The sequence below is a fragment of the Glossina fuscipes genome, unplaced genomic scaffold (genome assembly GCF_014805625.2).
Source record: "Glossina fuscipes isolate IAEA_lab_2018 unplaced genomic scaffold, Yale_Gfus_2 1, whole genome shotgun sequence".
Taxonomy (NCBI): Eukaryota; Metazoa; Arthropoda; class Insecta; order Diptera; family Glossinidae; genus Glossina; species Glossina fuscipes.
Window position 1 is genome coordinate 43,012,027 of NW_023998415.1, and position 22,735 is coordinate 43,034,761.

The 22,735-nt window shown below is 30.0% G+C and overlaps 1 protein-coding gene across 1 annotated transcript in view; it reads right to left on the reverse strand.

Annotated features, from left to right (window-relative positions):
• Positions 1-20,161, reverse strand: part of LOC119631930 (PR domain zinc finger protein 1) — a 106,570-nt gene extending 86,409 nt beyond the window's left edge. The window contains exon 1 of the mRNA XM_038024520.1: positions 20,133-20,161. The gene's annotated coding sequence lies outside the window, so the exon portion shown is untranslated. The remainder of the gene's footprint in view (positions 1-20,132) is intronic.
• Between the last annotated feature and the right edge of the window lie 2,574 nt (positions 20,162-22,735).

Here is a 22,735-nt window from a genome sequence, read left to right on the forward strand (position 1 = left end):
CGGCAAATGAAAAGTCCTTTCTACATTTTCTACATTTTCTATTAAAAACCACACGCACATATTACTTCATCGGGAACGGAGGCTGAGAAAATGAAATGAATGTACATCCCTTGCTCTTGCTGAGTGACAGTTTTTTAGTTTAGTTTAGTGGCAAAGCACTTTATCACATTTCTTAAAAATTAAAATCTTAAGTAATTTTCCATATAATCAATCAATCTGTAGCCAAACAACAAGCGCATTACAGTGAAATCTAACCACTGGCTTGAGAAGGTTTCTATGAAGGTTTAAAGAGAAAAAAGCCTGGATATGCGTTTAACAAAATGGCTACATTGGGATCAACTTCCATCGAATTAGTTTGGTTTACAAACTCGTTAACATATATTTACTTTGTTTTTATTCTCTGTAATCTTAGCCTTTATTCTACCTTTTTGGATTCAAATTTTCACAGAAGTACCAAGGAAAAAGGAGAATAGAAAGAATAAAAAGCTGAAGAGGGGAAAATATTCTCTTCTAGACCACACTTCAAGGTAAGATTATTAATTAATCTCATTTATTACGCGTGAGTGCGTTAATAGGACTGGAACGTTGATAACCGTCTGTTGGCATCCTCTTAATCTGAGGTTTAATGCTAGATAAAACGAAACATTATTTAGTTCAACGCAGCTACCGTCAAGAGGCAAAATTTAATTGAAGCTTTCATCCGAATATTTTTAAAGGAAAACCGATCGCAATTTGATTTCTTTGTCACATTCAAAAATGCAGCGACAAAAATTATAATTTCAGGCAAAATTCAGTCTTTTACTATGTGCATCGCACATTCTCGCACATACTTGTTTGTTGCTTTTATTTTATTTCGTTTATTTATTTATTTATGTTTTTGGTCAAGATGTTTGTGATGAATGTACGTTAAGCATTAAGCGCATGTGCAGCATAATGCATCAAGTGTACGTAAAGTGTGGAAAAAAAAGAAAAAAACATACTTACTGCACATAGCTCGTGATCCCACTAAAAAGAAAAAAAAAAAAAAAACCTGATGTGCCTTTAAGCATATATATGTATATAACAAACATATAGGTATTTAAACACTGGCGGATTCATAAGAAAAACAAATGGGCGAGTGACTGCTATATCCATCATCGAACAATAAGCATATAATACGACCATCCTTTCGCCTATTTCGATATACATCTGTCTTCATCTATACGCAAAGGATCTCATGAATTATGTATACCTTTGATTCTTTGAACGGTGTCCTCAGCTATGTTCATATCCGTTCGTCTATGCGTCCGTGTCAGGCCGTGTATGTAACTTCAGTTGAAAGGTTTGAAATAAATATCTGAACGCCAGTTAAAAAATGGGCGTGACATATCAAAAAATATTAACGTAAACATTTTAACAATCATATAATTTAAAATAGAATTTTTGTTTTTTTTGTTTTTTTTTTTTCTACAACAAATTTGAATATCAAAGAAATAATTTACCAGATCCATTTGTACAATCTAGGTGCTTCCAATCGGTCTATTGGTATAGAATAAGAAAGAAAAAAAAAAAATCAATTATTGATATTAAAAGATCGACCTTTAAATTGTTCAAGATTTTGTTGCTTTTTCTCTCGAAATAGATGGCGAATATATATATATATATATATATATGTGTGAGAGAAGTGACTCTCTAAACTCTAGTTTTCGTGAAGCATTTATTCTCCCCCACTGAATAATTGCATTTATATCCGCCTATGATGGAAATAAGTACAAATGTACGCACATATTTATCGTTGCAAGTGTGTAGACATATATATATACCTGTAAATGTATGTAAGTAAAGTGCTTTTTCTTGAGATCGAGATTTCAATCTGTTTGTAAATAATATGTACGTATGTACGTATGTACGTATATATGTATTCGCCGTGGAGAGACGTCAAAATGTACATATGTTTGAAACCTTAAAAGAGTTACACAAGTCTTTTCAAATATCTGTATACGTATAAAAATAGTCAACATCATGATGATGGTGGTGGAGTTGGTGTTGTCATCATCATAATCATCATTATCATCATCAGCAGCAATAATACGACCGCCACCGCCACTATTATCATCCTTACCAACACAAATTGGTGATGATTGGTTTTTTTTTTTTTTAAAACATTATCCATTGGCAGGCAAAAGTAGGTTTGCATTTTTTTTTTTAAAAGGTTTCGCAAAAAAAAAAAAATAAATAAATAATAATAAACTATATATATATATGTATATATATATATATAAATATAAGCAAAAGTGTAGTTTTCTTCAGATGTTCAATACGAGAAAACAACTACATACTAGAGAACAAGTGCATTTCCTTGATTTTTTCTTATTTTTTGTTTTCCTTCTTAAACAAGTGCTTGAACATGATTTGCTGTGGCTGAATACGTATAGATATCAAAAAGAAGAAAAAGCAAATAAGAAAAGATCATGTTTTCCTTATATTAAACATAAATTTTAAATTTAATTTTAACATTTCAACAGGACTTGTCGCTTTTTTTTTTTTTTTTTATTTTATTTTATTTTATTTTTTATTTTCATTTACAGCAATCTTGTTATCTTAACTGCCAATACATACATATATGTATATATATATATATATATATTTTTTTTTTTTTTTTTCATAAGCATTTTCAAGTAAGTGTCCTGTTTAATTTATGTCAGGCTACAACTTGCCCATTATGTTGTCGGAAAAGAATAAAACCGTAAAAAAAAAATAAGAAGATAAGATCGTACGTAACTCGCCGTACAAAATAGTTTGTTGGCTAAAGGATATTTCAATTTGTTTAATAACAGGACACTATATTACGGTATAGTAATACGAGTGAAAGAGAAAAGTAAGAGAAGCGTCAAGCTCTACATAAAACCATTAACATAATATATATATATATATATATATGCATATGTATATGCATGTGTGTATTGTCGCGTGTATATTTTTGCGTTTTTAATATTCCAACAACAAAGGGCTCTCGCACCATTTAATGAAATTTATTAGTTGTTCGTTGTGTTCAATCGTCTTTTGCATTAATGTTCATTTCGCATTTCGAAAATTCGTTTCTTTGTAGGTGTTTGTGATTTCACTTAAATACTTCTTTATAAAAAAGGTTCGTTGATTAACTCTCCATTCCATGATATACAAACCGAATCGTTTTAAATGCAAGAAGCCATCGATTTAATTTAATTTAAATAATTAGCCGATCAACAAATGTATAAATAATGCGTAGAATTTTACTAATCAACCGATACCGGGTTTATTTATTTTGTCAGAACGTTTGCAACGTCCAGAAGGAACCTTCAATGATCCCAGAGAGTATATATATATATATATATATACATATATTCTTGATCAGCATCAAATTCTAAATAGTTCATCTGTTCATCTGTTCATCTGTTCTATCTGTTCGTCTGTTCGTCTGTGTACTGCGTATAGTAAACATTCTTTGAGCCGAGGAAAATCGACCTCAATTTTGGGCAGAAATATGCGTAATTCTTACACCCAGATTGATATTGAAAATGATCCAAATTGGTCGACGAACACGCCCACAGCACCACGTAAACTAAGGCATCTCTGTTTTTCGAAAAGAATAACGAATTCATTTCTCGTTCATTACGCATATACTGCAAGAAATAAATGAACAAAAATTTGAAAGCATATATCTATGGGCGATGCTGTAGTATTTTTAAAGCAAAAATTGAAGCAATTGACCACGCCTACCCAATATTATTATGTATCAAAGCGCGATTATTTTTTTTTTATATCTTTTTTTAAGGCGAAGAAAAAAGCTTGAAAACCCCCATAGAGTATATTAATTCTTGGTCAGCTTCAAATTTGGAATGCATCTAAACATTTTGGCCTATTTGTCTATTTGGTCCATCTGTCTGTCTGCACAACTGTGCAATAATATTGTGTCTAAACATTCTCCCGTTAGCGAGAATGAACGCCTACAATTATCGCCTTTGCGTAAATTTGCGCAAGAATTTGGAATCGAACTAAACTCTTCAGAGGACTGGATGTCTACAATGCCTTCACCACGCCAGTAGGACAGTAACGTTGATATTAAAAGGAGAAAAAGTCAGCCGGGCCAACTCCTTTGTCCTTTCGATCATAACCGAATTTTCTTACTTGTGCTTTTTCTTGTTTTTTTTTTTTTTTTTGAATAAACTGTACCGCTTATAAGAGACTTTGATTGAGTCCAACTGCATAGTTCTTGAATGGACTTTCAAGTTTTGTTTATTTTCCAATTTTGTGCTCATTTCTTCTTTCCCTTAAGTAAACTACTTTTCTTAGCATATTGGTTCGAGCTACACATATAATTTGATATGAATAAATAAATCAACAAATAAATATATGTGTGTCATCCATGAGGCTTATATACACATATATATCGGAATTTTATTAATGTAAAGAAATTTTCTTTCGTCTTTGCGTCAAAATTAATGTGATTTTGTCGAAGGGTACAAAATATTGTGTTTTTTTTTTTATATTTTTTTCTTTGTTAAAATTCCGAAAACGCCATAGCCTGAAGCCTGAAAGCTTTACATGTCCCTTACCAAATTTGAACGGAACCTTTAGAACAGCGTAGAAACGTAGGAATTTCTTAATTGCAATGAAATTGCTTAGGATAAATACTAAGTGCAACTGAAACAGTTTATAGCGTGATTCGTTATAAAGTAGCTTTGGCTCGATGAGATAAATCGAAAGATGTTACAATTTTTTTTGCGCCTTTCAAATAGCACGACTAGTGCAAAATAATTATCTATTTGCTATAAGAGTTTTGCATACGTTATTTAGATAGTCCGAGTCGAATTTGGAGAATGCACGGCTCATATATCAATTCATATAATTCGGCTGTGGGTTGAATGAGTGGACTCGTGTCTTATTGCGATGAAATGGGTGCTTCTCTTCTTTAAACGTATGCGTCTCCTTTTGCTTTTATTGTTTTTCAATGACGTAATAGGTAATCGATGAGAGCTATGCTGACCTTGCATTCTCACCATCACTTTTCCTATCGATATTTGTGCGCTTTACTTGCTTTAACTTCTTCCGGTATAAGTCAATACGAGTCTATATTTCACCCATCGTGAAAACGTTTCTAAACTTCTCATTGAACTGGTATGGTATGGAATACGTTTTGGCTGATTTTGAGCCAATGGGGTATCGATCATAATCTATAGCTTTCTGCAGTCAAATGTTTATGCAATAGATTGGGCGCAGGCTCATATGAAATGTTTACAGCCCCGACTAGCATACTTGCAATCTTAGGTCATTGCTCATGAATATTATGGGTTTTTTTGAATCAGGTAAATAACGCATATTTTGCATATTTTTTTTTTATACAGAATTCGTAACTCAGCGTACTTTTGTGATACGCTGCATTATTTTCTTCTTCTTGTTTCTTCCCACTCAACACCTGAACAAAAGACATTCTCATGAAGGTAACTAAATCAGTTAAGACTCCGTATAACTGCAGCTTGAAAATTTCGAAAATAATTCTACGATCTCATCAAATTTCTTTATGAAGATTTGAAGCAAATGTCTTACAGAAACATATGTTATTTTGAAGAGTTTTTTTTTTTTTTTATTCATCTTACATCACTTGTCGTACAAGTATGTATTAAGCAAAGTGCGGATGTATGCAATAGCCGGGAGGATATGAGATAAACAATCCTTTTGTTATCTACGCTTGTCTGTCCGTCTATTAGTCTTGTTTTCTTGTGTTCAACACGCAGATCGCAATCTTTGAGATACTTTGATGAAATTTGTCACATTGATGTGTTTTGGCCCAAGGATGAATGCTATTAAAAAATGGATTGGATTAGATCACTCTCGAGCACCATTCCCATATAAAAACTTATTTTGAATAATTGTTATGTGAATAACTATAGGGCATTTAATGGTGAGCCGTTCCTTATTATAACGTTTCTACTTTTTTCTTTTTTGTTTGGTGAAATATAATAATTTCAACGGATCGACGAAAGATTGTTTTGATATTAACTATTGGAAAATAAGTACTTGCAAGACAAAACGGCATGCACGTCCATACAAAAATTAGAATAGGATATTATAGCTAATTTACAAGCAGCAGCAACAACAACAACAACAACAACAAAAGTAAGTAAATACAAAAAGTTTGTCAACGAACCTCCATAGTTTCGAAGCCATATGTTTGCACTTCTCAAGGACTATTTATGAACGAATTATATTCATTTTGTTGTGTACTTGAACTATGGAATTTAATTTCACTTTAACTTTTCTAATGAAGAAAATTATATGGAGATGTCAGCATTGTTTATATGGTTCCATAATCCAAGATAAGTCCCCTCTAGCAATGAAATAATAAAAGAAAAAAAATAGGCTGATTACGCAATTATTTAGGCCTACTGAAAATCCATTTGTAGTATAAAAGTTTACAATTTCGTTAATATCATTAATTCTGAAATGTAAAAGTTTTTCTTTTTTTTTTGCTTTAAATGCATCTCGTACATTATCTCTCCTACTCTGCTTTATTTTTTTGTCGACAAAGAAATATTTTTTTGATCAAATATGGTTATAAAATATATTAATAATATTATAGGCAATATTTTTCTGCCTGTTAGCTGTCAATGGTCCCGCACACATAGAGTCATTTTTATTGTGCCGTTGTACAGAGATTTAAACATTCTAGAAATTAATTAAAATGCCATTAATGCACTTTCAGTAAACAAATTACAATTAAATACAAATAATACCATAAACACAAACATAAACGTAATCGTACGAGAAAGTATGCAATTTCGCACCATTTGGTCATGAGTTTTCCTGAACGTAGTGGAAAAAAGAAATTAATAAAAAATAAATATATATCTATATATATATATATATGTCTGTATATATAAATGTCTGTATAAATATACATGTATATGTATGTATGATGCGAATAAGAACAAAACACCCTTTAATTGCCAAGAAACAGTAGAGCGCTATATATATTCATTTGACTAAAACTAGATCACTGGTATGTCAGACTATCACCATTTAAAGTCAATGATAGCCAATGATTATATGACAAAATGAAGAGAAATAAAAAAAAAAAAAAGTAAAAATAAATATAAATATTGTAAAGAAAATAAAATAAAATTATGGAAAGAATAAAAGTTGAAGAAGAGCACAAGTCTTCGTAGAAGAAGATTGATTACTTAAAGTTGTGGTAAAATGTGAAACATATACGTGTATGCCTGCTTGTGCTATCTATCTGTCCATCTATCTACGGCAAAAGTGTGTGCGTACGTTTGTCTGATTATGTATATGCGCATGTATGTGCATATATATATATATATATATATATATATATATATATATGTATGTATGTATATATGTATGCATGTGTATGCTTTTAAAGTACGCATAAATAAAATGACAAATTTGTATGCACAAGTCTTAAGAGAACAGGTTCCAAAAGAATTAAATCTAAACATAGTAATAGAGAATTACAAATATTCACATACATACTTACAAATACAAAATATATATATACATATATATATATATATATATATTTTAAATTTATATGTATAAGTGTAAAGCAAGTGCAGCCAATTAAATTGTATGTCATTCATTAGTAATTTATAACCATAAATATAAACAAGAGCCAGACCAGACCAGCCAGACTGAAAGCCGCATTTTCAAGATCATCATATGGTCTGATGAATAGTAAAAGAACCACAATCAACGAATAGAACGCAACGTAACGCAATACAAAATAACACATAAACAGAACACAAACGAACACAACAACAGTCAGTAATATTTAATAATGATGAGCTTGTGCCAGGGAGAGTTAAGCAGTGCCGAGCTCGTGTAAGGTGTGCTAACAACAATTCATCAATATTTGTCATTACAGATTAAAACATAAACTAAGAGATTTTTTTCTCTTTTTTTTTTTTTTTTGTTTTTGTTTTTTTTTTCTATCTTCTAGTTTGCATTTCATTTGCATAAGATATTTGAAGAATTTTTTTTATCATAATTTTTATGATAATAATAATGTTAATAATGAGAGAAAAATAAATAAATACAAAATACATAATAAATCTTGAAAATCCCCATAAATCTCATTTATTTACTTCAAAATCAATTTTATACAATTTTGAAAATGCTCGTAAAAAATTTTAGCTAAAACCGAGATTGACTTTTGTGATAAATTTTCATTTTTTTTTTTTTTTGCTTTTATTTGTTACTTTTTTTTTTTTTTTTTTTTTTTTTGTGTAAGCAAGTTGCTACATAAAATTCACCCATATATGGCAAGAAAACTATTGGCTAATGCAGTTTATTTTATTTATTTATTTTTATTTTTTGTGTTATTCTTATTGAATACACATTGAAAGCAATCTGTATAGGCACTTATATATATATATATATATATATATATTATGTATAACATTTTTATGTATATGTGCATGTGTTTATGTATTAGAGACGTCAGTTTGACGTCTTAAACGGTGTCTATGTGTCCACCCCAATGCCAAGTGGAAATTGACTACAAATCAAAATGTACAAAATTTATTGGGGCATACTGGGCTTACATAACGATATACGTATGAGAACATACAAGTATTCTCATGTGTATGTATGTATATAATTACTATATGCGTTTGCAATTGCAGTGAGAGTAAATGATGCGGACAGCGCATTGTTAGGCGATTGAGTTTGGAATCACTTTAAATAAAAGAAAGGAGTAAAACATGCGATTGTTGCAATGTGAGAAATTACATAATAATCTCTATGAAGACACGTAAAAGTAAAAAATAATAATAAACACAATACTGATAATAATAATAATAATAATAATAATGATAATAATGATAATAATAATAATAATAATAATAATGATAATAATAATAATAATAATGATAATAACAATGATCATAATAATGTTACTGATAATATTAATAACGATAATAATAATAGGTTATTGTAGTTGTAGCCTTCACACACACCCACAATGAGAAATTCCAATTGAGAGACTGTGAAGTATATTGATCTATTAACACGCCCATATTTTTGAAAACATATTTGCCTAACGTAGATGGTAGCAAAAAGTGCCCAAGTCGAAGGGTCAAAGTTTTTTTTAGTTTTCTCTGCTCTTCAGTTTACTTTTATATAGAAAAGCCACTTACTGCGATTTGATGCAAAGCTGATTTTCAAACCAACCTACTCTTAGCAAATAGGCAAATATTCTTAATAGACTGGCCACTTGTAACTCATGTTGAACAATCATTCTTTCTCACACTTTCATTTATTTATTTATATTTTTTTTACATTTCTAAACGAATTAAAAAATTCGAATAGTTGCCCAATGTAACGGACATCGATGAGGCAACTGTTCGGCTTTGTTTCTTAAGAGCATAAATATATTAAATAATATGAACGATGAAAACCAAAAGGTATGGGGAACGGCGAACATAATTATTGATGTCGTAACGCAACACATGACGACGACACTTCTGATCTGAACATAAGTGCTTGCGCACATCCTGGTAGTCAAGAATATATTTTTTGATATTACAAACGGGATGATAGGATTAGTACAGTTTTACCTATTCTGATCACATCTCCAAAAAAATGTGCTAATGCACTTACTTCAATTATGTATTTTGTTTTCATTCTTTGTTTTTCGTTGCATCAGCAAAATATATTCTATTTTCATGGGAGACGAAGCAATGCTTAAAAATATTATATGAAAGAAATAACGGCATGGATACGATTACACGAAATCGTTACTGAGCGGAGAATTGAAAAAAAAAAAAAGAAGAAAACATTTTAAAAAGTGTAACAAAAAGCAGAAAAGAAAGAAAAAATCAAATTGAAAAACTGTGGAAATTTGATTAACTTTAAGGGGATATGCATGCACATACATATGTATGTATGTATATGTATATATGTCTACATATATATATATATATACTATTGTGAATTATTGTTATTGGGAAATAATCATATATTCATACGTATAACAAGAAACAACTCTTTTCAAGTGATCGTCATTCAATGCGATAATTGATACCAATTGATCAAATCAACAGCCATAGCAGCAACAATAGCAACAGCGACAGCAACTGTAACAGCAATAGCAGTAGGAATTCTATAGTGTATATGAAATCACAACTAAATAAATGTATTGCATAAAAAAAAAAAAATAAAATAAATAAATAAATAAATAAATACAAAAATAAAAATATTAACAACTCCTACGAAAAAAAGAACAAAAAAACAAAAGGAAAACGAAAACGAAAACAAAAACAAAAAGCCCAGACAAGCCTCTTTTGCAATTGAAAAGCCATACATATAAGCATACAACTGTACATATAGAACAGAAATTAAACGCCACCATGACGACCGTTAAACAAAAAAAAAAAAAAAAAAAAAAAAAAAGAAGAATAAGGCGCACACATAAAGCTAAAAAAGAAGGCAAAGCAAATGTGAAAAAATATATGTATATGTAAAGGAAATACAACAACAATAACAACAAAATAATTTATGGCCTGGTAGTTAATGATGATCGTACGTTTTCATTTTGAGCACTGATTGTCAAGTTTGACGTCAATCACCGCTTTGACACCGACCAGTACAACACACAAAACTGAACAAAACACCACCACGGCGAACAACGACAATTCAAAAAAAAAAAAAAAAAAAAAAATGATTTTTTTTTTTTTTTTATTATATTGACGCACAATGTATGAATGATTGTAGGGCAAAAAAATAATATTTCTATTAAAATATACATATGCATACAAAAAACAAAAAAAAAAATCACACACACACACATACATACACATAGAAATAAATATATTTATATATGTATATATTTATTTGTATTATTTTTTTTTTTTTTTTTTATTTATTTATTTATTTATTTATTTATGTAGATGATATTTTTATTTGCACAAAACTTTCATTCTGAATGAACAATTAAAAGAAATGAAAATCTTTCATCAACAAAACCCACTGCTTAACTAGTCCCTTTTACATTTAATTGCCTTGCATTTGCTATTATTTTAATGACGCTAATGGTTTCTAGTTTGTGGTTCACTGGTTGGTTGATTTCATTTGCAAGTGCTGGGTGGTGTGCTATTTTATAGTGTGTGCTCTACGGTTTATAAATGGTGCCTTAATGTTTTGACCCCTACATTCTCATTGGTTTTTCTATAAATAATTTCAGCTGCATTTACGTTTTCTTTTTCGATTTTTTAATTTTTTAATTTGTTTTTCTTTTTATTTTTTTATTTTTACTTGATTCTTGTTTGTTTATATTTCTTAATAAATGATAATTATTTTTACGTATGCAAATTATTGTTTTATTGCAAGTTTGCTTGAAGGCGAATTTCGACTACCCTGTGACATGTAATGTTATTCTTTCCTAAATACCCGTTAAGTGTGAAGTACGTACAGATGAAATAGAAGAAATAAAAATTGCATTTCTTTCTTCCAACTGTCAAAATGCGCATAGGAGGAGGAGAATGTTCAGAGGAAATGAATTGGGAAGGCAAATAGACATGACGGGAGATGGATAAATTTGAAGACCAAAGATAGAATTCATCAGAGGGACAATTCGTGATTGTTTACAAACTTTACGATATAGTCAGTTGAAATTCGTTTAACGTAACCCAATCCTTTAGCTGATTGCCCAGCAAAATTCCGCATTACTCTGAATATAAATTTTATTAAAAATACGTAACGAAATCTGATGTGTGTGCATAAGCAGCAATTTAAAGCTCATCATCAATGCTCTAGGGAACAACAGCTACAAGCTATTCGCTTCATAGCTTCCAATTCTGTGTGATATAAGTAGAACAACGTTATAAAGTATATATCTCGATATGCGTTTGTACCTTGATCGGAACGATTATAAGCACCGCAATGAGGCTGTGATGCTAGCGCACTTTCAGTTACTCGAACCAAATGCTCCTTTGCGTAATTTATAAATAATCTTAAGGTACTTTCCGTTTCATTGGGGTACTCTTTAAAAGATAGGGTAAACAATTTTCAGTACATCATTTCGAAAAAACAGGTATACGAGATATAAAACGTAGTTAATTTATTTTACCGAATACATTGTCATTTTTCATGGAAAAGGATCCACGATTCACTTTAAGTGAGGGTTGCGTATGATAAATATTGATTATAAGGAAAATCTTTGTCATTTATTTTCTTACAAGAATGCAAGAATCTTGGCTATGTAGATAACGCATCTGCACCGATAGAAGAAACTGATTGGGAAAACAAAAAAAAAGAAATATTTTAAAATATTATAATATTTGGAACAAGGCTCACGTAATAGCAATATTTATAATATATATCACAAGGTCTTAAGCACTCTCGCCTCCCTTACATTATATTATAATGCCTGTAGTAATGGTACATAAATATTTATAAAATAAATAAATAAATAAATAAAATAAAAATAAAAAAAATAAAAAAAATCCAATACTCACAAAAGAATCTCTAATCAACAATTCCACAGCTTATAATATATGTACATATTTATATATATGCTGAATACAAATTTCATTTGAACATTCATTTGAACAAATTCCATAGGACCCGTGCTAGAAATTATGCTAAAATATCTTAAATTAAATGCGCTGAACATAAATCGATTTTCGATTTACATAACAAATACAGAAATTGATTGGTAAAGGCCTGTTACAAAATATAACAAAGAAAATATATATATATATATATATATATATATATTCAAATAATATTAAAAGCAAAAATTTTCTATAAAATAAAACAAAAAAAAATGTTAGTGAAAGGATCGTTCGTGGCGTGAAAAAAATTTAAATTTAATCAAAGCTACCGCTTAACATATAAATAAACGCAATATGAAGAGAATTTTTCATACACATTTTCTGTGAATTAACACAATAGGGCAGGAGCAAGAGTAATATCTTATCAGTCCTTTCAGAACAGCAGTTGAAATGATTCAGAGATTAAACCGTTTTAATCCGTATGTCTCAAGAATTTCGCATTACTCAGGTCTTGGATTAATTACGAAACATATATAAACTGAATGAAATGAATGACATCATCGACAGAAGATTGACGCTTTCAATTTAATGGCTTAAACACGTCGGGAATCTACACTTGCATATCTTAAAGTAAAAAATAAACAAAAAAAATTCCCTCAAGTTTTCGATTTAACAACAATTTCAAGTCATTTACAATTTCCTGGCCGAGTTTCTCTAAATCCTCTGTCAAATCTGTGTAATCATTCTATGTAACGCTGCTTGCACAAAAAAATAAACGGATTTTTTACTTAAAAAAAAAAACGCGAGATTTAAATAACAAAAATTGTAGAGCGTGGTTTGCTGGAAATTGTCCTGTTAAGTCGACACGTTCACCATGCACCATGTAATCATGAAAAAAGCAAATATCCACTCGGTCGTAAAACGAAACCAAAAAAGTCAAACATCTTGTATTCAAGGTACTTGCACCTCTAGGATCGAAGGAGCCCTAATTTTTTTTTTAAGCACAGTAGTAACTTAAATAATAGTTACATATTAGATGAAGAGGGAAACCAATAATATATTTAAATAAAAGAACAAAAGAAAAAAAAAAAAAAAAAGGAGAAACTCTAAAGGGTGTTTTAAGGCATACCAGGAACCGAGTAAGTTCATCATGCGACCGGCATATTAAATTCGTTTGAAAAACGGGACGAAAGTCCATTAATTCGAAACATGGGTCGTATATTTTATTCTACATAGCGTACCTTATATATATATATATATATATATATATATACATATTATTCAAATCTTTTTTTATAATACATATAAAAATTTACCATTTATATTACTATTCGTATGTTCGATCATATAGACATACATTCATATTTGTTAGGTAGTTTGGAAAAGCAGTTCGCTAAGTCTTGGTTGTACTTTTTGAAAGTCAACTTCATATTTAAGCCGCATTGTCATTATATGCTTCGTCGGTGTGCCTGTGACAAAGTTTGTTTGATTCTGCATCGAAAGCAGAGTTTTCGGTACTTCCTCCCTTTTTCGCTCTCGAAAACGTAAAAATGTTATTAAAGTAGAAAAATGTTTCCATCTATATGAGAGAACACTAATACCCAAACTGGACTGCAAAGTTGAATTCTAGCAATTTTGATATGAAAGTCGCATCACGTTTCAAAAGACCAGTTGAAACTGGAAGACCGGCACAAACCGGCCACTAAATCATGAGATGACTTCGAAGCTTAAATTTATCGAATTCATCCGGTCACCATGACATATTTATACACTACAATGTTGGACAATATAAAATAGGAAAAAAACAAAAAAAAAACAAAACGGTATGACTTACCGAGCAACCCAACATATTTTAGTAATTATCGATAAACTCTTGCTACAATTTACCTGACGCTCGAACGTAAACCGACTATCGTATTAAGAAAACATTTTACCCTTAAATGAAGTCGCAGACCTAACCTTCTGTGTAATTTAATAAAATCAGAAGCGATTCCTTTAATTTCGAACTTTGCCTGAAGAGAATTGCAAGGAAAAATTCAGGGGCAAATTTGATCTTTTCGACAATATTTTGCAGTTGTAACAGTCCCTTCAACCAATTCGATTCCCCCCCCATGCATAGTAATATGCTATACAAACAAAAATTGGCAAAATCTAACATGACCACTGCATATTGTATTTAAAAGAACACTGGCAACAAAACAGATGACTCTCTTACTCTACAATACACGAATTATGTTCACTTTTATCTTTTTTTTCAGACGTCAGACGTTCTATATGATGAATGTGAATGAATATGTACATGTACATGCTTGCATGTATTTTGATGAATGATATCTATTGATAAAGTAACGCAAAATATCTAAATACATTCATACAAAGGTTAAATTCAATAATTTTAACCTTTCTCCGCCGAAAGTAACAGTTTCCCGTTCAGTGTTAATCAGTTATTCAGTCAATACAGACGTTAATCATGGAACGCTCAAAATTTCATTTACGGCATTCATTGCTTTTGTTGTCTCATTTGAAGAAATCTGCTGCCGAAGCCTATCAAGCTCCTTTAAAAGCTTATGGTGTTAGTACCACCATATCATATCGCAATTGTATTTTTGTATTGTGATGCACAATGACAAAAACGGCCTAGAGGACCAAACAAAGATTAGAAGACAATGCAATTGCACGACTTGACGAACGAAAACGCGTCTCAAACTCTTAGAGAATTTCGGAACAACCGAACAGTTGATGAATCAACGCTTGCATGAGATGGAACAGATCGAAAAGGAGGAAAAATGGCTACCATACGATTTCGAATCGTTTCAAGAACGCGTCGTCATCGTTTGACAGGCAAAAATAGAAGAGTCTTCAGTGGCATACGTGGGACTGGCGATGAAAAGTGCATTTGCTGCAACAATTCCAAGCTCACTGAAACTGAATATTAATAGCCGTGAAGTTTTGCTGTGCAATATGATGAGATCAGCAGCGTGTAGTGCATTATGTAGTACTGCAGATGTCTGCCGACGCCAACTGAACAAATTGAACGATATATTGTCACAAAAAAGACGAGGAATAGCAGTTAAAAGAGGCAACGTCATCCGCTTGCACGACAAGATTTGTCAACTGTTGCAACTCGAGTGGGACGCTGTGTCGTCCCAATCGTAGTCATTGGACAAAGCGGCATACCACCGATCGGTGCAGCATGGCTTGGCTGGCATGCAGTTTCGAAATGCTGAAGGTGTGCTTAAATAGGTGAATGATTGGATCGCTGTCAAACCAATATCATTCTTGCGACACGGTATCGCCAAATATTTTGATTAACATATATTGCATTAATTTTCCTCAATAAATGACTTTTTCAATTAAAACTAAACTAATCAAAATACATGCACGCGCTTAATATATATGATCCCAATATATATACATATGTATGTATATATTATATGAGCAATCACCTCCGGGAGATGTCCTCTATACGTGTACCACAAAGACTCGTAGAGAGAAGAGCAATGATGACCGCAATGTAGCGGGTGCGTGCGCAATCGAGAAGTGTTATGACTCTTATCGACTAACCGCTCACTTACGGTGCATCGAAAAAAGTCTTTAGCGCACTTGTGAATACCGCGAACACTGACTTGATACTCACGATTTTTACCTATTCGATTATAGCATTCAGCCATCTTAACAAAAATTATTAATAAAAAATTACAATTTCCGCTTATCTTGAAGCATCTTTAGGTCTTTCACTTACTGCGCGTACTTATTGATCTACGGAACATTTGGATTGACGTTTGCATTGCAAAATTGATTAAGGCTAACATTGATGAAAATTCTGTCCTCCTATCGTTCGCGTCTACAACAACCGCAAGAATGTGTTCAAAGCAAATATATCTTCTTTTTTTGTTTGTTTTTTTTTTTGCAAAAAAAAAAAAATGCGTTTATGCAAAACATATGCAAAAAATCAATTGCGTTAAACTATGTTTTAAAAAAAAAAAAAAAAAAAAAAAGACCTAATAACCAAGTCCAAGAACGCTGCTATTTTAATATAGGAAAGGATAGGAAAGGATAGGATAGGAAAGGAAAGGAAAAGCATGAAGAGCATGAAAACTGAAACATAACTTAAATAATGTTAAACATATAAACATATATATCGAACTCGATTCAATTTTCTTTTGTTGGTAACATTTTCGATAAATAATTAACATAGAAATGTTAATTTGAAAGAATCATAAATATGCGTAATAAAGCAAATTGCTTAGCTCTATAGATCAAAGCTTATAATTAGTGACACGAATCTTCTTTAGTAAAAGTCTCGGCGATTGAAAAACATTAGCAAAACCAGGCTTTCTTAGAAACGTTCAAGTGAAAGGTTGGTTCAAGTTGTTATTTGTATTAATAGCGTATTTATTATTATACATATTAAGTCTTAACTAATCTTAACAATGACGCCTACATTTCTGAGTTGAAAAGCCATCAGAAATAGGCAAAAATAGGAGGTGAACGCGATTTGCTTTGATTTAAATTCAATAGCAGCAGCCTGGGCGACATAAGACTATTTACTTATCTTTAACTTCGTTTACTTGAAATTTTTGTTAAGATAACAAAAACGTAACCAAGCGTAAGCAAGCTGCACGTTCATTCTTCTATTCATATTTTACGCGGGAAAATTGAAATTGTCTTTAACGACTCATAATGCATTTGTTAAGTCTTCGACGGTATTTCTATTGACCATATTCACAAATAGAGAGCTAAAGAGAGAGAGAGAGAGAGAGAGAGAGAGGGATTGTTTTCGCTTGAGTCTCTGCGCCGTACCGAAACGTTCAAAATTGATAAATATAAAAAAGAATTAAAGGATAAACATTACTAGCGCTTAGCTTACAGTTTAGAATTTATACGTTCTCTAAACTAGCCAGACATTCATATACATATATATATATATATATATATATTAAAATGTAAATCCGGATTTTTGCAAATAGAATAAAATTTTTATAGCCAAAGCTTTTGAGCGTTAAATTTTAAAATCAAGCAATTCATTGCATTACCACCAAATCTGGTCTAGCTTTGTACTCATTAACCTAACTCTTTAAAAAGGAGGACTTCTGAATAGCAAAATAATTATATATTATTTTGTGTGTATAGAATTAGTGTAATTGATAAAAAAAAAAAAAATAAAAATATATAAAATAAAAAAAATAAATAACAGTCTTAAAGACTTGACGGCCTTGTTTACGCAGTTTTAATGCATATTTTGCATGGGATACTTTCTATTATAGAAATTATTAAGTTGTAAAAATGAAAGCAAGCATGTGATAAATAATTGAATTGATCTTTTCTTAGGTTAGGCTTAGTTTATTTTCATTAACAAAAAAGAGCCCAATAACCATGCATTACTTCATTGATTCGCTAAAACGCTTTTCGCATAGTTCAATAATTTCCGATATTGAGTAAGAAATGAAAAAAAAAAAAATTTTTTTTTTTTTTTTTTTTAAAACAACAACATAGCGTTCTTGAAAGCGGATGCGATCAATCTTCGGGTTACTGCAGCATATCAATGATCTTTTTCGGTAAAACGACATTTGTCAACACGTGAAAATATATTTCAGTTTCCCGATCTTTTTTTTTGTACCTGAACTATCTTTTTGGAAATAGCAAATAATAGCCGTAGGAGCTGGGAGCTCAGATATAAAGAATAATACGACTGAACGACAACAATTCGAAGTTCACGTCATACAACTTTTATGTTGTAGTCATCGACTGGTTGTACAATGCATTTTTGAACGAACGGTGAACGAACGCGTTCCCCAAATTTCATGCAAAAACGTGAATATACTGCCTTTCGAGGTTTTTGCAACGACAGCTATCTCTTTTAACGGGATTTTTCGCGTTCCAGATAACCACTTTGCTTGGTCGCCCACACCGATCGGCATCTTTTTTGTTGTGTTCGTATTACTTCATTTAAAATCAGCCAATCAGTGATAAATTATTGCTTTCGATGGAGAAGAGTTAATTATAATTCAGCTAAGAAAGCTAAGTTTGACCGGGATTTTTAATGTTTAGTTTTCATCTTTTTAACGCAACAAACAAAGTTCACGTCACTGAAGTGGCAAAGAGATGATGGAAACGACATGACAGGATTAACACTTTCTAAAAGTAATTTGGATAGTTTGTTAGAGGCGACATTCATGTGTTAGTCCCTGAACGACAGTCAGAAGACAGACGTACAGACAAGGATATAAATGACCGGATGAACGGGCGAAAGAGTAGACGCCCAGGTTTAGACGCTCGATTTAGAATCTTTCCCTGCTTAGGAATATGGATATTATGCAGTAATGCAGTTGCTAGTGAATATTTCTACGCTTTTAAAACTAAAGTGGAAAACATAGAGAACATAAAGAGTATAGCACAGCCCTTAAATATTAATTGATTCAAAATGATACAAGTTAGACGATTTAAATTAAAAAAACAAAAAAACCGAAATATTAATTTTAAAAACATTCTAAATGGATTTAAAAGAAAAAATCACGTCCAATAAATATATATATACATATAACATACTATAGTAGATAGCTTCATTTCATTAAAGAAGAGAATTTAAGCCTTTAAAAGCCTTACGCTTTAAAAATACATCTAGTTAAGTGAACATGAAATAGATTTTTCCCACTAGCTAGCAATCACCTTAAAGGTACACTAACAATGCAGAAGCACCCCAATTATCCAAATATTTCGTTGAGAAATAGTAAATAATTCACTTAAAGTCTTATATAAAATATTGTCTCGAATTTTTATTTATTTATTTACTATGCACTCGATATATAGGCTAAAATATATCTATGAGTCTTGTCGATTCTTCAGTGGGCTAATGGGAAAGCTATGAAAATAAGGAAAGAATTTCGCAACTTATTCTTGGCAGACCTTGCACTTATCATAGGCGAAAAAGACGGTTAAATTATTAACCATATTACGAATAGTAATAATAGATGATAAGCGATTTGGCTGAGTAAAAAAAAAAAAACAAACCTAATTATTGAAATCTATGAACTTGCTGTGGCGTATGTAGAGATATGTTGTATTGAAATCAAAGAATAAAAAATTTCGATACTTGAGAAAAAACATACATTAAACGACAATGACAATGAATTTTTAATAAATGCCTTAATTCATTTTTGAAATTGCTATCGATTGAAAATTTCATCTTGGTTTTCATTGATATCGAACAATTATTAATATATTTCAAGTTTAATGACTAGAACAAATGAAAACGATTCGAAGAGATATAGGAGAATAGACCATCCATCCACGATTGGATAAAAGTCGATCGAGTTGAAATTTCAATAATTCAGTAAAACAATTTTTTTTTTTTTTTTTTTTTTTTTTTTTTTTTTAATAGACTATGAAGAAGAAAGATCTCTTTAAAGATTAGGATTAGGAAACGAAAGATATTAATTAGTAAATGAATGGACCTCACTATTAACCAGAAAACTAAAATTTCCCGCACGCGAGACTTTAGATTTAGCATTGAAAACTAACACAATAACCAGCGACTTAAGAAAAAGTATTTTAGCGCCGGCATATCATACAAATTTTTATATAAAAAAAAACACTTACCTTCTGATTAAAGTTTTGTGATTTTTGTTTTCGTAATTATTTATTTATTTTTTTTTTTTGCTTTGTATATTTTCGTGTTTTTTGTTCTTAATTTTTATATTTCATATTAATATAATCCATGATTCGGGAGAATATGATGTTCTCTCGAAGAGTTTGTCATTGATAAGAAAATGTCCATTTATTTAGTAAATAATGCATAACACAATCTTCGATGACGTCTTCCGATGAAATATTTATTGCCGAATATACATATACATATATATAGATATATATATACCTATTTTTTTTGTTTTTTTCTTTTTTTTTTTTTTGAATTATTTATATTAATTAAATATTTTTGTTTTTATATATATACATATATATACACATATATATATGTACATATATATACATATATTTATATATATACATATTTATATAAAATATCACAAGGTTTTTAAATCGTTGTTTAAGTTAATTAATATAATTTTATTATTACTTAATAAAAATTCTTTGATTGGCAAGCTTGCGTTTATAATCTGAGTAAAGCTTAGAAAAAACAATTTTTTAGGATAAGTTACAGGTTTATTAATAAACTTTTATTATTTACTAAAAGTTTTGAAAAAAATGTTTGATTTGTAATTTTTTCCTTTAGGATTTTTATAGCTAATGAAAACTTTTTATTTATTTTTATTATGTTATTATTATTAGTATTTTCTTTAATTATTTGTAAAAAAAAAGTTTTAAGAGCTTAAGACACTTTGTTTGCGGCACATTTTTTTTTTTTTTAATTTTTGGTTTTTTTTTTTTATTTATTTATTTATTTATTTTTTGTTTTGTTTATAGTAATAATAATAGTATTGTTATTATTGTTATCTTTAGAAATATTATTGTTAATTAGAAAAAATATTTTGTTTAATTGGCAAGAAATTATTATTATTATTATTATTATAATTTATTTATTTATTTATTTATTAATAATATATATATATATATACATATATATATGTACATATATATATATATATACACACACACGCATATATATATATATATATATATATATATATATATATTATATTTTTTTTTTTTTTTCGTAAAGACAAAAACAAAGTGGTGTTTTATTAAATTATTTTCGTATATATTGAAATATCTTTTTTCATATTTAGATTTTAAAAATCATGTAAAATTTTGTTTTAATCATAACCGTTTAAATATATTGCTATTTGTTAATATTTTATTTATTTATTTGTGTAATTCCCATTTAACAATGATTTTTTTTTATTTATTATATTTATTTATTTACGTTTGCTTTTCTCTCTTTAGTTTCTTTTAAAAACATTAACAGAATTCGTAATTTAATGGAAAATTCTTTTTACTTTTTGGATGGTTCTGAATGCTTGCGTGTTTGAAATAACGCGTTGCACGCACATTACCCGTCAACGTGCAATCAACAAATAACGTTACACCAAAAGTGTTTTCCACACAAACACATTCTATACGCTCTAGACATTACATTACACACATTGCTCGTTAACACAAGCACACTGGCGCACCACTGTACAAACGCGTATATGTATATGCACGCATACATATACCCATACATGCACACATACACACACGCACACACACACACAAATCTAAACACATACTCGCGCACCACCGTGTGGCAATCGCGTTGTCGGTTGCAAAGCAGCCGAATTGCTTTTGGTTTCTTTCTTTTTTTTTTTTTCCTTTTTTGTGTGATTTCTTTTATTTTTTAAAATTTTTTTGGTTTTTCAGTTTCTCAGATTTTTCCTGTGCCTCAATGTAAACGAAAATGACCGAAATTTTTAGTGTTGCGTTGGTTGACGTCGTTCGCTGGATTGATAGTAAACTATTCTTTGCACTTACGTACATATATACATATACATATATATATATATAAGTAAGTGTTAATAGTATGTGTGTGTGCGTATCGGATTGTATGTATGTGTGTATGCATGTATTAAAATGAATATTTGCATTAGTGTGTTTAAGTGCATCTGCAGTGATATGCATATATCTTTCAAAACGGTTTTAACGCTTCAATCTCGCCCTTTGCGAACGTTTTTGTTTTTGTTCATATTTTTCATTCCCTTTACTATTTACAATAATAATTAAATAAAATTAATGACAATAATCTATATCATTACAAACAGAAAAATGTACACAAGTCTCACATATATTTCATTTATTATATTATTTTTGTTTATACATATATATATATATTTAATATTTATATATTTTTGTTCGATACTTTTTTGTTTTTATTTCTATTTCTCATTTGTTTAATTTAAAATAAAAGAAAAAAAATATATATATAGATATAGATATATATATAGATATAACGTAAAATTGATTTACTTCTTTGTTTTTTTTTTTTTTTTGTCTTCTTCTTTTCTCTTTTAAGCTAAAACTGAAGTATCACGTAAGTACGTTAAAGTCCGGATAACGTTTGTATTTTGTTTTTCAAGTGTGTGAAGAGCGTTTCATGTACGTTCTTAAGCGCGTACTACGTGATAATAATACAAAATATATATTTGAAAAAGAAGACGCGTACGGTTCTGACGTTGAACCGACACTGCCCTAACAGACACTGGCGC